Raw genomic sequence first — 24,468 nt, 5'->3', positions numbered from 1 at the left:
CAACCAGCAGGAAACCCAACATGTAAGAAAATATACAACTTTGTGTAGATTGCGCTAAAAGTAGTCTAATTAGAGCTTTTTCCGCAAGACGACTTTATTCCGGTTAAAGAAAGGATTGACTACAGCACCTCGCCTAATATCGTCCTACAAAACAGCTGCCCGTCGCTTAATATCGTCCAACAAAGGATTTGGTGGAATAGACAGTCGAAGAAACACCATATCACCTTTGTAGTCAGGAAAAGCCAGCACGTCTTCTTTTGGGGAAAGTTTAATTCTTTGGCCTGGCCTAAAAGTCTCCAAGTATCGTTGATAGGAAGTGTTAAGAATCGCGCCAGAGTCCATGTCAAAAAATGTTATCAGGTGATGAGATAAAGTTAATATAATTCCTCTTTTGTGAATACAAAATGACTCGCTAAAATCATAAGAGGACTTGAATTTAGAAGCTATATTTCGAGAATCACCAGTGTTCAAATCAATTATCTCACGCTTATCTCTCTCCATGACTACAGCGACTTTGGAATCATAACTGAAAACTACGACTGACGTCCCGCGAACATCATCACGGTGATGAAAGACTTCATACGAAATTGGTTTTTCGGTATTTCTTTTCCAAATATAACATTTATTCTTATTACAACCAGAGATAAAGGCACCACCAGGCGAGATTTCCACTTCCATCTCAGGCTCAATTCCAGGCAAATTGATCATTACAGGACCATCAACATCTCTCACATCGAGAACTTTCATGAAGTCTCTGAAGCCTCCGAGCGCAAAGCTGGCAAAGCCTTCAGAAAAACCAACCTCTGAATCTAAGAAACGAAACCAGCCCTCCAGCCAGAACTCAGACAAGTCTTCAGAAAAATTCTCTAACGCCACGTCCTGACTGTCAGTAAACAATATCTCTAGACTGTCATCTACCGGGTATCGCGTTAATTTGGGAATCTCGTCAATAAATTCCCTAATAACAAACAAGAAATTTTCCGACCACCAGCATAAAAACCTTGACCCACATTGACTGCTTTTGAAACGTTGTTCAACTTGGCTGGTATAGACATTCCATACGTTGATATATCCATCTGAGTTGCAGGATGCAAGTCGAGAACCGTCAGGAGAAAACGAACTCGAATAAACTTTCGTTAGCTGTGACAGACAGGATTGCTCTTGTTTAGGAGCTAATGTATTAAAGACAATTAGTTTTTCATAATCTGAATAGAGCCACAGGTTATCTTCTAAAGCTGGTATTTTAATTGCTTGAGAGTAAAAACGGTCAGCAGGGGCGGCAGCAAGATAGTTCCAAGCAACAATCGCAGTCAAAGGAATACTTTCTGTGTCACTCGAATAACAAAATTCTTCCGAAGAAAAAATACACTCCACACCTTTGCAGATCCACGGACAAGAAATTGTATTAGGATAATTCCAACGTTTCCATATTTTTAACCGTTTAGAATTTGGTTTCCTAAATCCCCGCTGAAAACATCGTTCACATTTCGTACTCTTTAACACAACTGGTTTCTCCCTTTCCCCGTGAGATAATGTTCGCTTATCACTTCTTTGCAATGTGATGGCGTTCCAAACACACAACGAATAACCCGGATAAGATTGAGATTTTGAATTTCCAATAATAAATAACCCTGTGATGCTAAAAGAACACCGACGAACAGGAAATCCAGCACAAAGCGACGACAGCAGCGTTTGTTTAGCAACGTCCCATAGTTTAATGCTGTTTGAACCGTCGCTAGTCACCAGTCTTTTGCCGTTAGGGGAAAATGTACAGCACGCGAACTCCTCTTCATTTCCAGGGAAAAATGGAACTTCCTTTCTTCCAGCAATGTTAAACGCCGTTTCCAGTTTACCAAATAATATGAGCGAATCGTCCGGAGAAAATGTGCAGCATGGAATTGTTTCCAATTTTGTTGAATAACTCATAATTTCAACTAAGCTTGGTAGGGATATCACATCGATAAAATTATCTACTACAATTGCTACACTTTTCTCATCGTTAGATAAAGCAACAGCTGTAATAAAACCAACGTGATTGTGTCCCCCGACTGCTCGCGGCAAAACCGAAACTTCGTAAGATTTCGACTCGACAAAAGGTGAAAGGTTTGATAGTAGCGTCTCCGCGATTTTCTTCTCATCATCGCTGAAATAGCCTTCTGGAGAACGGGTAAGAACCGCTTGTAAATACCATTGTGACAATATTGTCGAAAGAACTTGTTCTAAATAATCGCCATATTCATACAGGGGTTCCAGGGTAAGTTCAAAAGACTCAAATTCAATGACATGGTACGAAATGCGGCCGCGTAAATCTTCGTTTTTAATCCAGGAACATTGCAGTAATGTGAGCCAGGGACGCAGCAAATCACGTAAATCGATTATTACAGTTAACATATAACATACGATAATAACATCAACTGACCAAAACACACCTTCTTCCATTTTACCCTTTTGTAGATGTTTTAAACCATATTTTAGAGCGTATTTTACGTCATTAGTAAACTTCACCTCACGTCCTGAGCGAACATTTTTCACAATTCCTTTAAAAACCTTTTCGCATAAAAGCCAAAGCGATCTATGTCCATCATCGACCTTGACAGTATACTGGTGATCTTTGTAGCCCTTTGCTAGAAGCCAATCAATAAAGGATTTGTGAAAAACGGTTACATGTCATTGAACGTACAACAAGCACGATACGGTTTCATTAACTTTTTTGATGATGTCTTTCGTTTCGCGACAATCTGGAGCTAAACAAAAAGCCTGAGCGACAAAAGTAAGGGGAAGAGGTCCTTCGGAAGCAGCCAGCATTTTCAAAATTTTCAACACATCAAACTTTTCGTGTTTTATGGTGTTAAGCTCGTCTTCAAGGCGTTTAAAATATCGTTCGTAAACAGAATGCAGACCTTCTGGGAGAAACTCCATGACGTCATTATTTGTTATCTTCTCAAGATCATAGCGAGCCCTTAGCCCAGACTGAAAATGATATGCATAGAGAAATGAGCCTTGGCATTTGGCAACAAAAATGGAAAGTAATTTATTTTGCCTGCGGACTAAACTTGGGAAACATTCTTTAAAATAAAGTTCAAGATCTAAGTTATTGTTGTCATCACCATTGGAAATGTCTGTCTTTTGATCGTCTCTTAGTCTCAGATCAGCAACGGAAATTTCTGGCCTGCTCGTCCCCAAGATTTTGATGTACTCGGGAAGATCAGGAAAATATTCAGCAATCAAATGCGTAATTTCATTCTTATTATCTGCAGCACTTTCATCCAAGCCATCGATCACGACTAAATGTGGCTCTTTTATTTCCAGTTCAGCTAAGGGATTTTGCAAATATATTTGGAAGGCATCTTTGAGGTTTTTGACTTGGTGCGGTCGCTGTAACTGATCAAGGAGCTGCTTTTTAAAACCAGAGACGCTCTTGCACATCTGACTTGCGAGAGACTGCAGCATCACCATAGGATCTCTTAGGTTTGAATCACTGAAATCACAAAAGTGACAAGCAGCCAGCTTTCCATTCTTCTCAAAATCTTCACAGATTTTAGCGGCAAACACGCTTTTACCAAATCCTGGTCCAGCTGTTATTAACTTTATACGTGAATCACTCTCACTGCTACAAAACCACTCGTCAACTTCTTTTAACAACCACTGTCTTGTTCCAGGAAGGAAAAATTCTACTTTTCTTTGAATTTTATTCCTGAAATTATGCTTAGCAAGTTTTCGTAATAAATCTTTATCACTTTCCATGCGGGATTTTTTTTTAGGAATGGTGTCCCCGGGTATTGATACCGATCGTTTGGACAATGAATGGCGGATTTCAATTACTGCATCGTGCGTTTTATATACTGCTTCCCGCGTTTCTTTTACTTCATCGCGCGATTCATTTAGTCCATCGCGCGTTTCTTCAGCAACTTTTGTTAAATTATTTACAGAACATTCAATTGTTCGAAGCTTTTTAATAGACTCATCTTCTCGCAATTCCCAATATTTAAGCATTTGCACATATATTTTTTCTTCGGGTCCTAAAGGACATTTTTCCAAATCGTCGACATCGCTTTGTGCAATTCCCAATTCTACCAATGTCTGGGCAATTTTCTTCCATAAAGATTGAAATGTTGAATTCTCAACTCGAGTTGTTGTTACATGTGCAATAACGTCATTTCTGTAACACTTGATTCTTGTGATATTCGCTTGCTCTGATCTATCAGTATCCGGAGGCATTACACTCCATCCTGTTGATGGAAAACCACAAATGTTCCGGAATAGAATTGTAAGTAATGTGACATCAAAGGTTTTGGAATCTGGAGGGTTGCCAGACGGAGGAAACAGTAAATCCCACTGCGAATTATTAATAACTCGAGGTTTTAACTTTTGAAGAGATCTTTTGTTTCTAGATAGAACTCCGGGTAGACTAACAGGTAGATGGATGGTATCAAATGTATTTCTCAAAGCCTCAGTTCCTTTGTCAACTAAAAGTTTACTGAGTCTTGTAAAATTTGCTTTTTCTTGCAGCTCGTTAGAAGCCATAGCGTAGGACACGGTTGATTACTGTAACAAAACGGTTGTACTAATTATATAGGCTACACCGAGAAAAATAATGGGATGGAGTAGAAGAAAGTCGCAAGGATCTTGTTAAACGAAGGGATTTGTTGTGAAAAAAATTTTGTGAAGAGACATATGTTTCAGGAGTATCGTTTCTGACTTGCTACCACCCTTATGACAAACTCACATTAACTTAATTTTAGAATTTCCATAAACATTCCGTCTGTCTTATTTGTGTGCGAAAATGGGATTTTTCTTGATATTATAAATTTTAAAAGCCTGTTCTCATTTTTAGACATGGTATAAGCTAAATGTATTTTGATGTCAAATAATTTATGAAAATATCTCGTGTATTTATTAAGCTCTATTGCTACTCGATTTTTTTTTATTTTCGATTGCAAACTGTCGTTGAAGTCTTTTATAAATTCCATTTAATTCAAGCGATAATTTTGAAAAGCTGTTTCAGCAAACTCTCGATCATTTATTTTTACAAAAAACACTTCATCCCATAAAACATTTCTCTTCTCAGACTAGTGGCTGTGCCTCCTCAGCATGTAATCACTTAAGCTGAATTATTATATTTTCGTAAGTCTATGCAGTACTATTAGGCGCTCAGGGATCGAGTCTGTTAAAATAAAACTGTATTGATCGATCCTTAATCTCAAAACAAACTAATCTGCCTTATTTGGTGTTTAGTGTTTGATTATTGTCAGGTTTTAGCCCCTGAGCCTCGCAATCGTGTTATGAATTATTTCTATATTGCATTGATTACCGGTTCATTTAACATGACGTCACAGCTCTGTACTATGCCACTCAATAGAATACAATAGACACTCATACTGTTAATATTCGAAGAACGTAATGACGTCACAGCTCTGTACTGTGCCACTCATTAGAATACAATAGACACTCATACTGTTAATATTCGAAGAACTTTATGACGTCACAGCACTGTACTATGCCACTCAATAGAATACAATAGACACTCATACTGTTAATATTCGAGAAACGTAACCAACACTGACACAAACGTACCTTCTCAAATCTTCAAAGCGATGATTCCACTACATGGTCAAGATTCTCAGGGAGGATAACGGACAGATGGAATGAAATGTAGATTTAAAACCTAGAAAGAACAAATTCTGATTGTAGCTTTAACCCACCTAATCAGCGGCTAGAATGTAATGTGAGTGAGACAAAAGAGACAAAACTAAATAAATACCGTCATTTTATAATAAGAATCATGACTTCTTATTAACTGAGCCCGAGGTCTTTACCGAGAGATATCGCACCGAGGTCTTTTTGAACAGACCGAACTCGAATTAAGAGCGAAGTTTGTACAAAAAGATTGAGGTCCGATAATTCTCGGTAAAGACCGAGGAGGCAAGGTTAATAAAAAGTTTATTATATGACATAAGGCATATATTTTCACTTGAAACAAAAAAGAAATACATGAACTCGTATTAGTAGCCGGGTGCGCATTTGATAAAAACAAAAACAAAATATTTCTATTATTAAATTATTTAGTTTACCTAAACTGTCTGGAGACGTCTTATTCATTTCAAAATCAATTATATACGTCATCAGTCTACGTCACTACGGAGTACCATGTGAAGCACACGCTCGCTTTCCAAGCCATTGTACACACGCTTTCTTAGCCGCAACATGAAATTCTTCCATCGCTGAGGATTTGTTAAAAAGCAACTTCGCATCCTTCAAACTTATTATTCTAGCAAGACTTAGAGTAATTTGGCTTACTTAGAATAAGAGACTTAGAGTAACGTAGAGTAATTTGGTAAAGGTTTATTAGTTAGTCCTTTTCAGGCTTTATTTCACAATTTAGCTTTTCGCGGGATAAGTCGGATAACACAAAATATTGTCATGAATCCGACCAACAGTGATTCTCAATCTTCTGAAAACCCCATGACTTTAGGTCAACCTGATCATGTTAACTGCCTACCAGGCTAGGCCACCGCCATTACTCTTTGGTGATTATTTGGCTAAACAAGTGAGAGATGCCAAAGAAACGAGTAATATAAGCCAAACCCTTGGCGCTAGCCGAAATAGACAAGCCCGGACCAACCGTCCAACATATCGACCCGATAATCGTTTCACTAATTCTCGTCCACCGAGAAACAACAATTCTGACTATCGGGCTGACAACAGGCCTCATTTTTTGGGGAAGGGCCAGAAAAAACCGATGTTCAAAAACAAACCCGGCAGGAAATCTTGAGTACTCTCAAACAGATTAGATTATCGGTAAGTCAATTTAGTAAGTCAAAGTTAAGGAAAAAGTTAACTTCTGAGCCAGAAAGCTTGAACACTGTTACAGGCACCATCATCAATTTGATACTCCGACAATAACACGCCCATGTCCTAAAATCCCATTTTCGATCAGGGAATCGGATATTATAGAACAGAAAATTGCAAAAATGGTCGCTAAAGGTATTATTGAGTTCACTGCCCACACCCCAGGCGAGGTCGTATCCAATATTTTTATCAGACCGAAAAAAGAAGGCAGCCGCAAGCTAATATTAAACCTTAAAGGCCTAAATCAATTTGTTTTTTATCATCATTTCAAAATGAATAGCCAACACTCTATACTGAAGCTGATAGAACGAGGTTGCTTCATGGCTTCGCTCGACCTTAAAGACGCATATTATTCGGTCTCTATCAATCATCCTGATCGCAAATACCTTCGCTTTGTTTGGCAAGGAGTTCTATATCAATTCATTTGTTTGCTAAACGGGTTGTCAAGTTGCCCACGAACATTCACAAAATTACTAAAACCCCCTTTGACTACCCTCCACAAATTGGGCCATATCATTGCTAGTTATATCGACGATCTTTTCCTTCAAGGTAACACCTTTGAACAATGTGTATCTAATGTTATCGATGTTATCTTTTTACAATTCGACGACCTGGGTTTCTCAGGAACTGATTTTATTGGGTTTCAAAATTAATTCTGTCGACATGCGATAACCCCAACATCAGAGAAAAAATTAGCCTTTCCTCTACTAAAATTTTCACTTTGACTTCGAAATTTTTGAATTTTCAAAGACAGTCATTATATGTACTTTCAACCTTCCTCTATGGCCTCAGAAATTTTCAGTGCGCATAGAATACTACAACACACTAAAAAAAAGCAAATTCCTGAACCTTTGGCTATTTTCTGCCTTAGCAACGCCCTTAGCAACAGCTGTTTTTGTTTGAAAATCCCGCCTGAAAGCCCTTCTTTTTATCCAATGAGAACGATTTTCTGTATATTATATGAAGTAGTCTTCTGCTTTCTTAACACACCCGCTGAAAGCTCTTTTAACGATCTGAAGGCGTCTTTTGAGCTAAATAAACTCATTGTGTTGTTCTCGTGTTCTCAACTCTCAAGCGTTCGTCAAGCGTAATTTGCGTTATTTGCATATTCCGATATTATATATTCATATATTCACGATGCTAAGGAAAGGTTCAAGAGTAAGGAAATGGAAATTTCATGGCAATAGATTCACGGACTCTGTAAGGAAAGCGCGTCTTGAGAATGATTCTGTTGTGCCATCAACTTCAACTAATGATCGAAGGCAATTCGTCTCCAAATATTTCTGCTTCCGCTCGTAAGATTGGCAATCCATGTCCACGAAATGCTCCCCCAGTTTCAGCTACCGTGTCAGGGTATCGATTTATTGATATGGAGATCCTGAACTATGTTTTTAAGCAAATGATTTGCAGTGAATGTGGTTCATCGTCTTGTCTTGTTTTGGAAGAAGACCCACGTGAACGAAAAGGCAGTGCATCTCATCTTCGTGTTCGTTGCCAAACATGTGGTTGGGTGTACACCTTTTATACATGAAATAAAGTTCAGCACTCGTTTTATATCAACAAGCGATTTGTGTATGCTATGCGAAGTATGGGACAATGACACTCATCACTGAAACGTTTCTGTAGCTTGATGAACATGCCACCTCCATTCCATTCAAATGCCTACAGTGCCAGTAATTCTGCACAAGATAAAGCAAACAATACAAAGCTGTACAAACCCGGTGAAGGTCTTCCTGATGATATTATTGCATTGCTCAAATCTATTTATACCAGGCTTAGCAATGATGAACTATTGAGCAAGTGCTAGATGGAAAAACCCAAAACCAGAATGAGTCACTAAATGGCATGATTTGGAACCGGTTGCCGAAAACCATTTTTGTTGGAGCGGATGTCCTGAATTTTGGAACATATGATGCTGTAGCTCATTTGAATCTTGGCAATAAAGCAGCTGTGAACATTTTGAAGAGATGGACTTAGTTCCAGGACATTTCTTTGAAGAAGGAATAGAAAAAGGTGATCGTTTGCGAGTAAGGAAGGCTGAACATAGGAACACTCCTGAAGTAAGGAAGCGACGAAAAATCCTCCGCTGGCAGAAAAAGAAGAAAGAAGATAAAAATAAAGGAAGAGAGGGCACCACTTATGAAGCAGGAGCTTTCTAATGTGGTAAAAAATGTACAGTAGCAATAAAATAGCAATAGAGCCTTGTTATTTAGACCTGTTTGTGTTATGAACTTAATATTACACTTTAAATGCATTTTTCTCAAAATGCCGAAATTCAGCAATTTCCGAGATTGTATGCAAGATATCTCAAGAAGTTTTGGAGCTATCTTGCTGAAATTTTCAGGATAGCCTCAGTATGAGTAGCTCTAGGAGATGAACTAAAGAAATTAAATTCTGATGCATAGATATCAAGTGGTATCTAATTCAATGGAATGTATTGTAACCTTTTCAATTGTTTTGCCTGTAAAACTGCTAAAACCCCACCAACCTAAAAAGTTTTAGTTCAACTCCTAGACCATGTTATTTTTGAGTAAATAAAAGTTATTTCATCATTTTATGGTTAATGGTTGTGTAGTTATCATGTTTGCAAAATGGCATCCATTTTGCTATTAGGCGTGGCATTTTCTGGTAACCGAGGCAACACAACTTTGCAATTGTATGTACTTTTTGTCAGTGACCATAGCCTAACAACATACTAAAGTATCAGTTTGGTACTATGAATAGCAAGGTTAAAAAAATTTTTGGTAGAGGACCCCCTTACGACAACTATGCGTGTCTTTACTATCAAAACATAAGCCTACTATTCGGGAGGTTGTGCAAGTTATTGGTAAGATCATTTCATCATTCACGGGGGTAGCGCATGGGCCCTATAGAGCTCTAGAACGTAACAAAACCGAAGCCCTCAAATCATGTACGGGACACTTTGACGCACACATGTCCTTATCCGAAGACTCAAAACTTGAACTTCAGTGGTGGGCCGAAATATAGCTGAGTCAAAAAATGTTATTTCGCGAGGGCAACCGTCCCATGTGCTCACAACAGATGCCTCCCTCGCTGGCTGGGAAGCGGTCTACGAGGGCAATCGCACCGGAGGATTTTGGTCAGATGACGAAAAATTATGCCACATTAACTATTTGGAGTCACTAGCGTTGTTCTTACGACTAAAGACTTATTGTAAATCCTTAACCAATACCTATATTCGTGTCTACCTTGATAACACGACCACAATTGCAGTAATTAACCATATGGGTACTAGTCACTCTCCAAATTGCACACTTATCACTCGTGGTAATTTCCTAGTCTGTGGCAGCTAAATTGACATATTTTTGTCATTCATTTTGTGCTCAATATGACGACACAAATGGCAGAATATCTCAATTTTGTCCCCGCAACATGTGCAAGTCAAAATTGTTGTGTGAGTGTTAAGTGCAGCAGTGTGCGACGAAGAAAACATTTAGTTTGGTCTAATGCATAAACTGTAAACTTACAGTACGCGAAAATTGTTAATTATCACTATAGGACATATGTATTATTGAATTTAACTACAAATTTCATACGTCATTGTAAGACAATAAAATTTACGAATTTATAGCTTTATTAATTTCAACCAGTGAAGTGCTCTTTGTAAATACTTCATTTTGCTGACTTCATGTCGTGTTGGACGGGCGATATAATTGTATAGATTCTTTCATCTTGCATATTACATCATCTCTTTAAATATCAACAGTGTCTAAAATTTCCTACCTCAAACTTGGTTAAACGAATCACCATAAACGATCATTAAAGATGACAACTTGAATAAGATATTTTTCTTCACATGATAAAACTTCTTATTTCTAAAAGAGACCACATCATGATGTTATTCCACACAACTTAAGATAAAGTTACTCCACAGCTTATTTGTTAAACACGATGGCCTGGTTAGTAATTGTCCAGCAAGTTAATACGTGGCTTTAGAAACCAACAATGCGTGAGATGAGAAAACTTAAGATATCAAACAAAGCCAGTTTGAAGCTTTTAATACGACGCCAGAGCGCTTTGCCGTGGTTATTTAATTTGTCGACCTAAAGCTTACTTCGTGTGATAGTTGTCAATCGAGTCGTTTTATTGCTTCAAATTTGCAGGATTTCTTTGCGAGAAGTAGATATATACTTTTAGCTTTTTTAAACTTTTCAAAGGCTTGTTATTGTGATATAAACAGACTATATTTCTTGGTTGAACGCCTCTGCAAAAGAAAAGGAACAATTTGATAGTAGAATAAGCTGAGACTGGTTTCGAAATCTAGTTGGTCAGAATGAAAAAACAGGATTATTGTTAAAATATAAAGTTCTATTCAAAGCGCTAGTTCTCGTCAGAGGAAACATATGAAAGATAAATGTGGCAAATTTAAGGTAAAAGACGACCCATGACGTAATTCCACCGCCTTTATGTCAATATTATTACGGTCACGAAAAACAATTTGCTAAAGCGAAATTATTGACAACCAACAAGATATGTTATAGTAAGACCAATGAAGGATATTATGAACGAAATTAACGACTGATTTTATTCAAGGTTTTGCTGAACGTTATAATATCACGCCACAGCGCTGTGCCGGGCCTAGCATACTTCCGCTGTTGACGATATAAAATTATTTACAATCTTGAAGGAGATAAAAACGTACCTATGGCTACGAAATCTAATCTGATCATTCACGACGTAGACATAATTCCACAGGCCACAAATAAATTGATCAACGCAAAGAAATGTTCACAAATCCAGCAGACAAGAATAAACCAAACACTCTGATGGTATCCTGCTGGTTAAATTGTTCAACTCAATGTTGTAAAATATCCGTGGTGTTAAATGCATCGGCCTAATGTGCGTAATTACTTCGTATAATCTCTGATTTCATCTTGTGCCGAGATCTCTGATATCATAGACAATCCAAAAGACAATCTTGGATGTCTTTTGGATTGTCTATGCTGATATATACAATATTTTGAAACCTTGTAAAACCAAAACTAACGTTGACTTCAAACATTGAGTTCAACACCAAGTACTTTAAATATAAACTATGGATATTTTACTGAAAAAGCCAATTCAAAACTAATTAAAAATTGTCAATAATATCAATGCGTCCACAGAAACATATTAACACATGCATTTTTAAGAGGAACGTTGACATTCGAAAATCTCACATGAGTAAATGATACTTGCTGATGATCCCAACACTTTCTAGTGCTCGATGATCAAATAATTTCATGTGAAATTCTTTTCATTGAATATTTATCAGTAGTTTTTTACATATTTCAGTTTCAACTTAAATTATATGTTAATATTAGGTTATAGTTATTGTTGCTCCAATATAAATATCAGCTGAAATGAACTTCTGAAGACAACAATGAGCTGGTGATAAATTTATGCAAGGAATTAAAACATAAAAACGATTGGAAGGCGCTGTCTTCTGCTTATAATTGATTGTCGCAGTCGTCGAAGAATTAGCGAAAGCTAATGGAGTCAATTTGACAGTGGAATAAACAGTTTGAAACTAGTGACATATAAACAGGACGATGGTTGAAATGGTCCTCAGATAAAACAAATATAAATTTGCCAATTACTACCATAAATGACGCACTATGACCTAATATCTGAGCCCTAGCAACAATTCACTTTTACTACAGTTATAAAAGACAAATTTGCTGGAGCCAATCGGTTCATTATTGACAACCAACATGATATGCTATAGTAAGACGAATATAGGATATTTCGGAGCAAGATTTTGGATTTTATTTAAGGTTTTACTAAACGTCTTAACATGACGCGAGAGCGCTGTGCCGTGCCTAGCATACTTCGCTGTTGACGAAGTAAAATGATTTATAATCTTCAAGAAAGAGACAAGAACGTACCTTTATCATTTCTTGAAACTGATAATCCAACTACGTCGCCATAATTCAACGTGATTTAAGTCAGAAATAATCCAAATAGACGCTAAGAATTAGAAATGAACACAAACCTAGCGAAAAAGAATACACCAAACACTGAGATGGTATCCTGCTGGTTATTTAATGAACTCAAGTCATGCATACAGGGTGTATGAAAAACACTATTATTTGCATAAGTTGATATCGCAGAGAGCATTTCAATATCCATGCGACAAATTGTGCTCCTGATATTTGACGTATTTGACATTAGAATAACCACACAAAGTTCAATTACGGAATATCCAAGCATGGATTGTGTTCACGCGCCCTTTGGATCAATTAGTGATAAATTATGCCAGTTGCAGTTTTCTAAAACACTCTACAGAACCAGTCTAATTGTGTTATTGTCTAATTTTCTTTGTTAATATTCCTTATTACTGATTTTGTCTTGTGTGGGCGAGATCTTCCTTATTGAAAGCTAGGATCCTCCTCGTATGGAAGTGACCAGAGATTTTCTACCGTGCAGATCTACACTAAATGTGCTGTTCCAAAGCTATTTGTTTAGTTCCAGAAACATAAATGTTCAGTTACCAATTGAATACCGGATTAGTCAAAAAAGCCTTTATGTGAATTTTAATCAATATCAGGATATCAGTAGCGGACCAAGGCAAGAACCCATGCAGAGAAACTTCATTTACTTAGCCCCGTTTATAGAACAAATATTTTTGTACGGCACACTCAATTTTTTCAAGGCAGGCCAAAAGACATTGGCGCCGTAACTAAGCCTGTTTACGCTTATTTTTCATTTTAGGCCTGAATACCACAAAATCTTAGAAAGCACCCAATAGAATATTTTTGGCGCCCATAACCACACCGCAGTTGCTATATAAATGAGCAGATTAACAAAGCACAGATGCGCTTTAGTCATGTTACAGTTTCAAACCTTATGTCAAACTAATCCACCTAGTTCCTTCTTTTTTATCAGTTTTAAATCTTTCAGACAGCTTTGTTCTTGTGATGTAGACAACAGACTGTAAATTCTTAGTTTTGAAAGCCTCTGAGAAAGGAAAGGACTTAAATTGACAGTGGAATAAACAGATTTAAAACTAGTGACATATAAACAGGAAACTTGATGGTTGATATGATCCTCTGATAAAACAAATATATTTATATCTTGGTGCCAATTATTACAATAAATGACACATTATGACCTAATATCAGAGCCTTAACAACAATTTACTTTTACTATAGTTATAAAAGACAAATTTGCTGAAGCCAATCGCTTAATTATTGAAAACCAACATGATATACTATAGTAAGACGAATATAGGATATTTCGGAGCAAGATTTTGGATTTTATTCAAGGTCTTGCTAAACGTTTTAACATGACGCCAGAGCGCTGTGTCGTGTCTAGCATACCTCGCTGATGGCGAAGAAAAATGATTTATAATCTTCAAGAAAGAGACAAGAACGTACCTTTATCAATTATTGGAACCGATAATCCAACTACGTCGCCATAATCCAACGTGATTTAAGTCAGAAATAAACCAAATAGACGCTGAGAAATGTACACAAACCTAGCGAACAAGAATACACCAAACACTGAGATGATATCCTGCTGGTTATTTAATGAACTGAAGTCATGCATACAGGGTGTGTCAAAAACACTATAATTTGCATAAGTTGATATTGGAGAGAGCATTTCAATATCCGTGCGATTAATTATGCTTCTGATATTTGACGTATTTGACATTAGAATAAACCACACAAAGTTCAATTACGGAATATCTAAGCATGGATTGTGTTCACGCACCCTTTGGATCAATTAGTGATAAATTACGCCAGTTGCAGTTTTCTAAAACACTCTGCAGAACCAGTGTAATTGTGTTATAGTCTAATTTTCATTGTAAATATTCCTTATCACTGATTTTGTTTTGTGTGGGCGAGATCTTCCTCATTGAAAACTAGGATCCTTCTCGTATGGAAGTGACCAGAGATCTTCTACCGTGCAGATCTACACTAAATGTGCTGTTCCAAAGCTATTTGTTTAGTCCCAGAAACATAAATGGCAGTTACCAATTAAAACAGGATTAGTCAAAAAAGCTTTTATGTGAATTTTAATCAATATCAGAATATCAGTAGAGAAACTCCAGTTACTTAGCCCCGTTTATAGAACAAAAATTTTTGGTAGGCTACGCTTAATTTTTTCAAGGCAGGCCAAAAGAAATTGGCGCCGTAACTAAGCCTGCATGTTTACGCGTTATTTTTCTTTTTAGGCCTGAATACCACAAAATTTTAGAATGCACCCAATAGAATATTTTTGGCACCCATAACCACACCGCAGTTGCTATATCAGTCAGCAGATTAACAAAGCTGAGATGCATCAATTGAAGCAAATGAACATGGTTTACTTCACAAAATAAAGGAAATAAAGACAACTTGTTAGATCATCTGGTAATCATGCCATAAAGGCCTTCTAAAAAATTTATCCTTCGAACAAAAAACGAATCTTTTACTTCATGTTATAGTGTCGGTATTTTTGGACCAGGAACTGGTCCCCACACGCGGCTAATCTTGTTGTTGTTGTTGTTGTTGTTGTTGTTGTGTTTGTTGTTGTTGTTGTTGTTGTTGTTGTTGTTGTTGTTGTTGTTGTTGTTGTTGTTGTTGTTGTTGTTAGGGGGTGACGCTCTTTAAAAAAGCCTAAGGCTCCGTCATTTCGCATCAGATCGCAATTAAACTTCGCACAACTATCCTTAGCGATATTCCCCATCGATTGACGGAGTTATAATTTTGATTTTTTTATTTTAAAGAAATTTAGAAGCAACTCAAAATTGTAGCGTAGTAATCCGTATAGATTATATTCAATATTAGTATGCATAACTGAAGCAAGTTCAAATGGCTAAGGCTCCGTCATTTCGCACCAGATCGTGATAAAACTTCACACAACTATGTTAAAGGTTATTCTCTATCGACTTACGGAGTTAAATTGTTTGTGCTTATATTCTTGTGAAGATTTGCAAGCCATGTCAGATTGTGGCGGGAGGCAAATTTTAATATTATCAATATTCATATCCTATGAGTTGAAGCCAGAAGGTCGTGTATTTTTTTTGCTTTGCACCCAATATACAGGGTGTCCCAAAACGAAAACTATTGAAATCACCCATAACAATGTAATTGTTTGAGTTTGAATGCCTAAGCACTCTGTTGGGACCCACAAATGTGTAAATGTTTGCCATAAGCATTTTTATGCATGCATATGATGCAGTAAAATTTGCTCGTACGCGAAAATGATATTTAATAACAATATTTAAATGTGCATCTCAATCACCATGACCTTCGACATGTCCCTTTCTGTAGCAACACAAAGCATTTAGCATTTTACTGAGTTGCATTAAATCCCTACGGGCTAAAATTCGTGCACACGGCTTTCAAATTTTAACAATGAGTGATTTCAATAATTTTCGTTTTTTTTGGACACCCTGTATATTCATTACTATAGGACCATTGCGTTGAATGCGTTTCTCTCTGGGGCATTACTTATTTTTTATTTATTTGTTTAGGCTTTGTCCAGCATACATAAAGGCCGGCGCACACTAGAGCTATGTGCTTAGCAAAAAGTCATTCGTGGCCATTAGCGTAAAGGCTACTCTCCATTACCGTTCGCTTCACCCGCGCGGGCGAAGCGGCTTTTGAAAATCTGTCCATGCAACCGTGACGGGTCTGAAAAACAAAGCGCGCTTCGCCCGCGCGGGCGGAGCGGACGTAATGGAGAATCGCCTTAAGCCAGTTGCTCTCGTGTGCGGGCGACTTTTCCAGTGACTGTCGTCATTCGTGCCAAAAGTCGCCGGAAAAGTCGCCCGCACACGAGAGCAACTGGCTTACGCCGATAGCCACGAATGACTTTTTGCTAAGCACATAGCTCTAGTGTGCGCCAGCCTTAAAAAAGGACTCTAATGACAGTGGCACGGTGCACGCAACGCTAGCTTCTCAGATTAGGACATAGATGTGCAACTCGGCACATTTTAAGTGTCTTTGCAGACGAGAAAATGTAGAAAAACGACAATTTTAACATAACCGTTCGCAAGATTGCGTATATAGGTTCATAGATATTTGAAATTTCATCCTGGAGAGAAAGGTTGAATCTAAACTACACCAGTTCCTGGTCCAATAGTACGATCGTACTTGTTGCATTTTATAACTTGTTGAATGACTTCAGCACCCTAGGCTTCTATTAAAGCATTTATTTTCGTATCCCACCAGAGCTTTTCCTGCTGTTCTTTCCCACCATTTTGCAGTAATTATTTAATCTGCTCATGATCAACAATAAAAAATTGCTGATGAATTCAAAGAACATTCGAGGCCGACCCTCGCTCAAATCCGATTCAAAATTGCTGATGCAACTCAATATTTTCGGCACGGTGTCCATGCTTTGACAGGTCGAGAACATCTTTTAAACGGTCTCCGCACGGATAAAATTACTGGTCTTTGATATATTATGTCTGTTTACCGGACAAAATTTAAAAGTGCCGTGCCATTTTCTGCCAGCGTGCAAAGAATTAAGTGTGCCTGGCCAAAAATGCTTGTCGTGTAAACGAGGCTTCACTTACTGCATGGTCATGGCTACCAATAAAGATATATGACGGACTATCGGTGACATACGAGAACCAATGAACTAGGCTTGAAGCCTGGTTTTCATAAGTCATCGACAAATGGCGAAGGATATTGCCAGAGATCACTGGAGGATAAAGTGCTGTGTTATTTTCCATAAATTTTCTTGGTCATTGGTTATCAACAATACATCACCGACTGTCGGTGGTTAATAAGAACGCCAGGGTTATAAGCCAGGTCGATGTTTATTGTTGGTGAATGCAGGAGAATAAAGGGCTTTTTTATTTTAAACAAAATTCGTCACCAGCCACCACCTATCATCGCCGACTGTCGGTGACATATGAAAACGACGCTTATCGAAGCGACAGATGAAACTACACGTTCCGTCTTTCAGAAAACAAATTTACCTTGCATGTGTTATAGTAATGGAAATCCATCCATGGAGATAAATTCAGCGGTTAATAATAATAAACGAACACGCAACTATATTGATCTGTAAGCAAACTAATATCAAGTGTTAAAATAGAATATTGTTCAAGAGAAAGAAATTATATTCTGACAAACTCCTTCCAGCGGAAAGAACTCCTCAGCAAGCCCAAAATGCAGAAAATCAAGTCATAGAGACTGAAATAATGATTCAGCTTATTTGTTCAACCAATCTGGCAACCCTGGTTCTTGGTGTAATTACCTCCAGGTGATATCACACCAGAAAACTTTTACACTCATTGACTGCGCGTAATATAAGAACGTTAACAACCACAGATATAGAAAATTAGAAAATTCAACAACTGAGTGAAATATGTAATAGAATGGTTAACAGTTTACAAATGACTACAAATCTATACAAATTACAATAAATGCTGGCAACAGCATCTATGATTAAATATCAAGCAGTTATGTACTTGTGTGCACCAGACACTTTCTAAGTCATAATGTTCTATTTCAACACTTGATATTAGTTTGCTTTCAGATCAATATAGTTGCGTGTTCGTTTATTAAAGACACCACGTTTTATTAGTTAACAAAAAAAAAGCTCTCCCATTCGTATGTCTTATACAGATATTTCATTCTCATAGAAAATATTCACATCAGCTGGGTTTCCACTCGGGGAATTTATTCGCACTTTAGGCTACAAATATCTTCCTTCCCAGCTAAAAAACGAACGTTCCCTGTAATGTACATAGTTCTTGTAGTTCTATCAGGGGCATAACTAGAACGATAATTGGGTGGTGTTTATTCATATATTCAGTTCTGCCCAGTGAACTCTATACAACTGGAACGATAACTCCTGACAAATATCCCTATTCAGCTTTCAGCCAAAATAGTTTTTCTGAGTTTTGAGACGAAATACTTGATGCCAGACGTTGGGCTGTGTGTCAAATTAAAGCTATCGAGAAGTTATATTTGATGTAGAAATTTCAAGACTACAACTGCAAAGGAAATATTAAAAAAAAACAATTACCAACTGGGAAAAAACGGGAAAAAAAGTTGTATAATATTCTATCTTTATTTTAAAGAAGAAGGGATGTAACAAGAAGTATCAATCATAATGGGTAATGCGGGCTCAGGTAGTAGAAATGTATAAAAGAGTTGTAATTTTATAAAATATTATTATTTAATCTACTGAACCGGGATTTACGCACCGAGGGAGGTTGAAAGTTTTAGTACAATATTAAATTATTGTTATGTGAACAATCATACACTAAAGATTGAATGAAATAAGTTATTTGTTCTACTTATCTCCATTCGTTAAAATTCCTTTACTTTTGCTGTAGTTATTGCTGCCAGCGTGATATTTTGTTTCTGAATCTATATAAATCAATATTGCTATATTCAACATGAAAATAATTATTCATAAAGATTGCGCGATGTTCAAGGCTTTCAGTTTTGAAACTGAAGAGGAAGAAAATTAATCTCTCTTAATTTATTTATATTCAAATGTTTGCATTTCTTACCTATTCCTTTTATGGTGCAGGCCCGTGAAGACAAGCACTATAGTTGGCGACTTTTTATCGACAGAACATGCAGCTGTTTCAAAACCTTTTCGTAAAATATTTTTGCCAATATTGTATGTGTAGAGGCAGATATCTGGATGATTTGTGATTAATTTAGGATAAAATTTCTTGTGTCAAAATATGTGGGCCCTATATACGAGATTTTATATCCGAGAGTTAGAAAAAATTTCTTTGCATAAGAAAAACAAAATTATAATATTATCATTATTATTATTATTTATTTAAAAATAAGATAATCTTCTGCATAAAAAGTTAATTTACGCGTTGTAGCCAATGTTGAGGATATACCGGAAAGATTTGTCGTTTGTCAATAATACTAATAGAAAGATAAATAATAGATCTTTTACTTACTCTATCTTAATTCTCATCTCTCTTCCTTGGTAATATAAAAACATAAAAATCGTTTTGTTTTGTGCTAAATTAAAAATGGACAGTAAAGGGGCTTAAATACTGTTTGGAAATGTTCGTTGTGCACTGTTTTCGTAGCATTAACTCTTCGTGTTCTTATGAATCATTACTACATGGCAGCGACGTAAGCTTTTCTGTCCGCTGTGGAATCGACGATTTCCCTGCGACGCTTAGAAGGTATCATTCGTTTTGGAATCATGTTAAAAAGAGCATCATGAAGCTAGAAATTCGCATCATCTTTGTCCAAGTGAACAGGTCAGGATAAAACCTCATCCTAAGAACTCGCTATACTTGTTTCCAGCTTGTGGAAAAGAACAGGGAGTCTTTGGCAAGGTTGTTTTATGTGCTGTTGGATTTTTATTTCACAAATGTCGTCATTGCTATCTTTCTGTCAAGTATGACACAAATTATTTTCTTACCAAACTTGTCATGTAAAACGAACAATACATGTACGTACGTCGTTTGTACAGACGAACAATGTATGTATGTATGTACAAACACTATACTCACTATGATATAAGATGACACTCTAACGCCTGTATTCTAAAAGCTCACTCACACTCAAACTCATTGAGTTGGAGATCTTAATATTCTCATAACGTTTCAATGGCGGTATTTCAAGCCGAATAGGAGCTTGATTTTCAGTGATTTACCTTATATCTTTCCATCTATTCAGAGAAAACTTTCCCATTGATCAGCATTAACAAAATTTATATGTCACACTCAATGAGTGTGAGTGTGAGTGAGCTTTTTGAATACAGGCGTAAGTATTTGGAAACAAGCATAATATGAGATTCATTTGTCTATAAAGGTCAATATTTTCAATGTGTATATTCGATTATTTATTCCATAACAACGCAATTTCTCCCTTGTGTATTCGGGACATACAAGGCACAAGATACAAAAATCAAAATCTGGCTTTTGCATTGGAAGTCTTACTTTTAGTATATCAAATAGCATTATACATGGATATTAAAGGTGGTAATTTTAATGCAATCACCAGGCCAACCTATATTGAATGGCAAAAAGCGATACAATTTTCTTGTGATGAAATCCGTTTCCAAAGAGCTTCTATATTGTAGAAATGGTTTGTACATAGGACTTAGCCAAATGTAATTTGTTAAGGTGGCGGTCATTATTTGTTCATAGTAGAGAATAAAAAATCTGTTGTATAGTGATTCCTTACTATACCCAATTTATCCCTTTTTTATCTTTAATCCAAGAAATTATTTTCTTAAAACAAATATAGAGGAGTTTTTCTATTTTAAAAACTATTTGGGATTTTGAATATTAATTTTCTCATATTAAGAATATCTGAAATTAAGATAATCTTTCTTATATCAAGAAATAATTTACTCCGTTGAAGAAAAATATTTCCAATTATAAGAACAAAATTTCTTGTGTCAAAATCTGTAAACCTGTTGGCTGAATAATTTCTTATTTTAAGAAATTACTTTCTAAACGAGATTTTATATCCTAGAGTTTGAAAAAACTTCTTTGTATAAGAAAACTTTCCTTGGCAGAAGAAAAAAGTTCTTAAGATAAAATACATTTTCTCCATGAGAGAATGACTTTTTGCTGTGGTAGAGCCAATGTAGAGGAATATACCTGGATTATTTGTCGTTTGTGAAACAGGACTCCAGTCAGTCGAGTAATAATCACCCTGAAATAAAGAAGAAAAGAAGTTTGTAAACAGCCTGAGAGAATTGTAACAGAATTGTAACAAACTTAACGAGTCATCGCTTGTTTTTTTTCAGCCAATCACATTTTAGCACGTGTCTTTAACTATCCAAGAGCATTTATTTAATCCTATAGATCATGAGGTCTATAGGATGAGAACATAAAGTGATCACTGAGCTATATTAAAATTCCTGGAGGACTTATATTTGCTCATCTTTGATTTTTTTACAGTATAGCACTGTATCATTTTTCTTTAACGATTAAAAAACAAAGTTTTCGAAGCCACTTCAGTGCTTGCTTGGCGACTGGCTAGCGAAAAAGCCGGCAAGAATGCTGCAGCGCATTGTATAAATAAATAAACTAAATACTGTATGCCATATAATAAATCCCTTATTAACCGAATACGTTATGTTCGTACTGGAAAAATATCAGACCTCGGTCTTTTATGTACGGACCTCGCTATCGTTCGTTTCGTACTGTAATTAGCTCATGTACCAAAGGTCGAAAATACGATTTTTTCTGTTTATACCATACGTTTTCATGGATGAAATAACTCAGATTAATGAGTTTATAAATATCTAGTCCAAAGACAAAAAATCCCGAAATTATTATAAAAACGGCTCACCTGAATGCTAAATGAAAAAAATTACTCCCCCCACACCGTTACAGGTTGAGCAAGAAGCCACTTACTCGTTCAATTTTTTGAACAGAAGAAAAAAAAACAAAAATGAGATGCGAAAAAAATTTTTTCGAAAAAATATTTTCATCGAATCCAGGAGGGGGAGGGACCAACTTTTCACTTTGTATCGCGGTATGTCGGTGGAAACTGCGATGAGCGAAGGAACCAAGTGGCGTCGGCAAAGCTCAAAATCCGACATTTTTCTTACTTCACTTTCTGGCCAAGAGCACTTCCTTCAGGAATTATAGTATAGCTCAGTGGTCGTGGCCACTTTTTTGTTCTTATCACAAATGACATCATACCGTGCATCCATAACTGAACACACAATGGTTCGATGTTATCTGTTTGCTAAATACACAACCCTCCAATTAAACTTCTAGCTACGGCCCTGGGTACCGCCAGAGCCGCACATAGACCTCTTAATTTGGGAGGAGGGGTGCATATTGATATATTCATGTTTATAAACCTTAAGAACAATAGTGTACAGAAGAAGCCGGGCATAAGACGAATATAATTTATGAATATATTCCCCGCCCCACAATCCAAAAAAATGTCTAGAGCAATGTACATTTCAGTTCTTCCTGTGAAATTCAACACCGGCCCAGAATTTCAGTGTCAGAAATAGAATTGCTAACTCCTCAAAAATATGTCTCGGCGAGACAGACTCGCGTGGGTTAAACAATATGTAAATACCTTGTTACTCCGGCGTCAGCGACGGAGTTGAAAATTCGCCCCGGTTTTGTTTTGTTTTTGTTTTTTTTTTTATTTTTTTTTTATTATTTTTCGTCGTCGCAAGTCTGTAATGGCGCGAAATATACTAGTATTTGAATAGTGTATGTGATCGTATTTATCTACGTCCCAGTCTTATCTCCCAAGAGTTGTGGTGCACAGCTTTGGCTAATTTTCCAATGCGCGATTCGATTTCGCTCGCATGATATGGCAATTCCTCCAAGAGGAACAAATAAACCGTTCTTTTTATGCTGTTCGATTAAGTTTAGATTGAATTGGGGTAAGAATATATTTAATACATGTAGACTCGGTCCTATTTTAATAATATCGCTGCTATTTCGCCGTTTAACAAGATGATGTGGTCGTGTACGTATGGGCGCGTTGACACGTCGCGTAGTTTGCACAGGATCGAAGATTTAATACAACTATATATAAGCGCGAATTCCAAAGGCAAAGTGTAAGACGAAGCGAATGTATCATGCGGTTTATTTACATTTTTGAACAATTGAACTTCTATACTGCGATGTGCTTCTGAATTTCGCGATCGAACATTTAGGTTCGCAAGGCATCTAAATGCGAATATGTATGCGAAACAATACGCGAACTGTATTGTTTATGTTCAGAAGCTCTATATTAAAGACTGGCACGTGCGCCGGAGTTAACGCCAGAACGGCGTCTTGTCATTGATTATAATCCTTTGAAAAATACTGTAACGAGTGCCAGGCTCCAGCGGACCATTAAAATATTCTTTGAAACCCGAAGTATAACTTGTTAAATCGCTTGTGTTTCTGCCATCACCAAGTACAAACATGTCTTCCTGAATATCGCTGGACGAGAATACTGCGGCGATATACGGTTGTGGATTGGTTGAATTTTCAGCTTCGGCAAACATCACCAATTCATCGTTCTCGTAGCGGTCGGATGATAAAGGCTTTTCGTCGTCCTTCACTTTCCAAGCCACCACATAGAAACGCCTAATATTAAATAATACTTTGTGTTTATTTACTGCATGCATTGATGTATGCTGGTTTACGTCAGGGAGACAGCGACCTCTAAGAGGTTCAACCACATGCTTTTGTTCACACCAGTAGGATTTAGAACTCAGTTGCCAGTAACATTGTTGACTCTTATTTTGACTCTTATTCTCAATATTTTGCACTTGCTTTGTTAAACCTTGTGAATGCAGGACGATCGAACCACGACGGGAACCTTTTTACGTGGAGTATCTGTACCCAATTGTTTTCCCCTACCCCCCCCCCCCCCCCCCCCCCTTTCTCGCCGGTCATGCACTATTGAATGAATACTTACTCGAACGTTATTGTAGGAATTTCCAATGAAAAGTTAAGTGTACTTGGTGTTGTTCCAATCGCCTTCTTCACTGCTCCTATGATAACAAGATATATAGTCTAGATTACGTATGATCTAAAACTCTTTCGGGGATATAGAACAGACGATGCCCGACGAATGCGCGCCCAGGATTTCCGCACCGAGAGAGGATGAAAGTTTTACTACATAATGTGATTTGTTCTACTTACGTCCATTCGTAAAAACTCCTTCCCTATTGCTGTAGTTACTGCTTCCAGCTTTATTACTGGCC

General features: G+C 37.0%; 1 protein-coding gene across 1 annotated transcript in view; it reads right to left on the bottom strand.

The window, feature by feature from the left end:
* The window catches only part of LOC114525126, a 69,838-nt gene extending 55,497 nt beyond the window's left edge, over positions 1-14,341 (bottom strand). Inside the window, exon 1 of the mRNA XM_028546343.1 lies at positions 14,229-14,341. The gene's annotated coding sequence lies outside the window, so the exon portion shown is untranslated. The remainder of the gene's footprint in view (positions 1-14,228) is intronic.
* Positions 14,342-24,468: the final 10,127 nt, after the last annotated feature.

The sequence above is a fragment of the Dendronephthya gigantea genome, unplaced genomic scaffold (genome assembly GCF_004324835.1).
Source record: "Dendronephthya gigantea isolate DGI-Jeju-01 unplaced genomic scaffold, DenGig_1.0 000033F, whole genome shotgun sequence".
Lineage (NCBI taxonomy): Eukaryota > Metazoa > Cnidaria > Anthozoa > Malacalcyonacea > Nephtheidae > Dendronephthya > Dendronephthya gigantea.
Note: the sequence above shows the minus strand (reverse complement) of the source record. Positions and strands in the feature narration are given on the sequence as shown.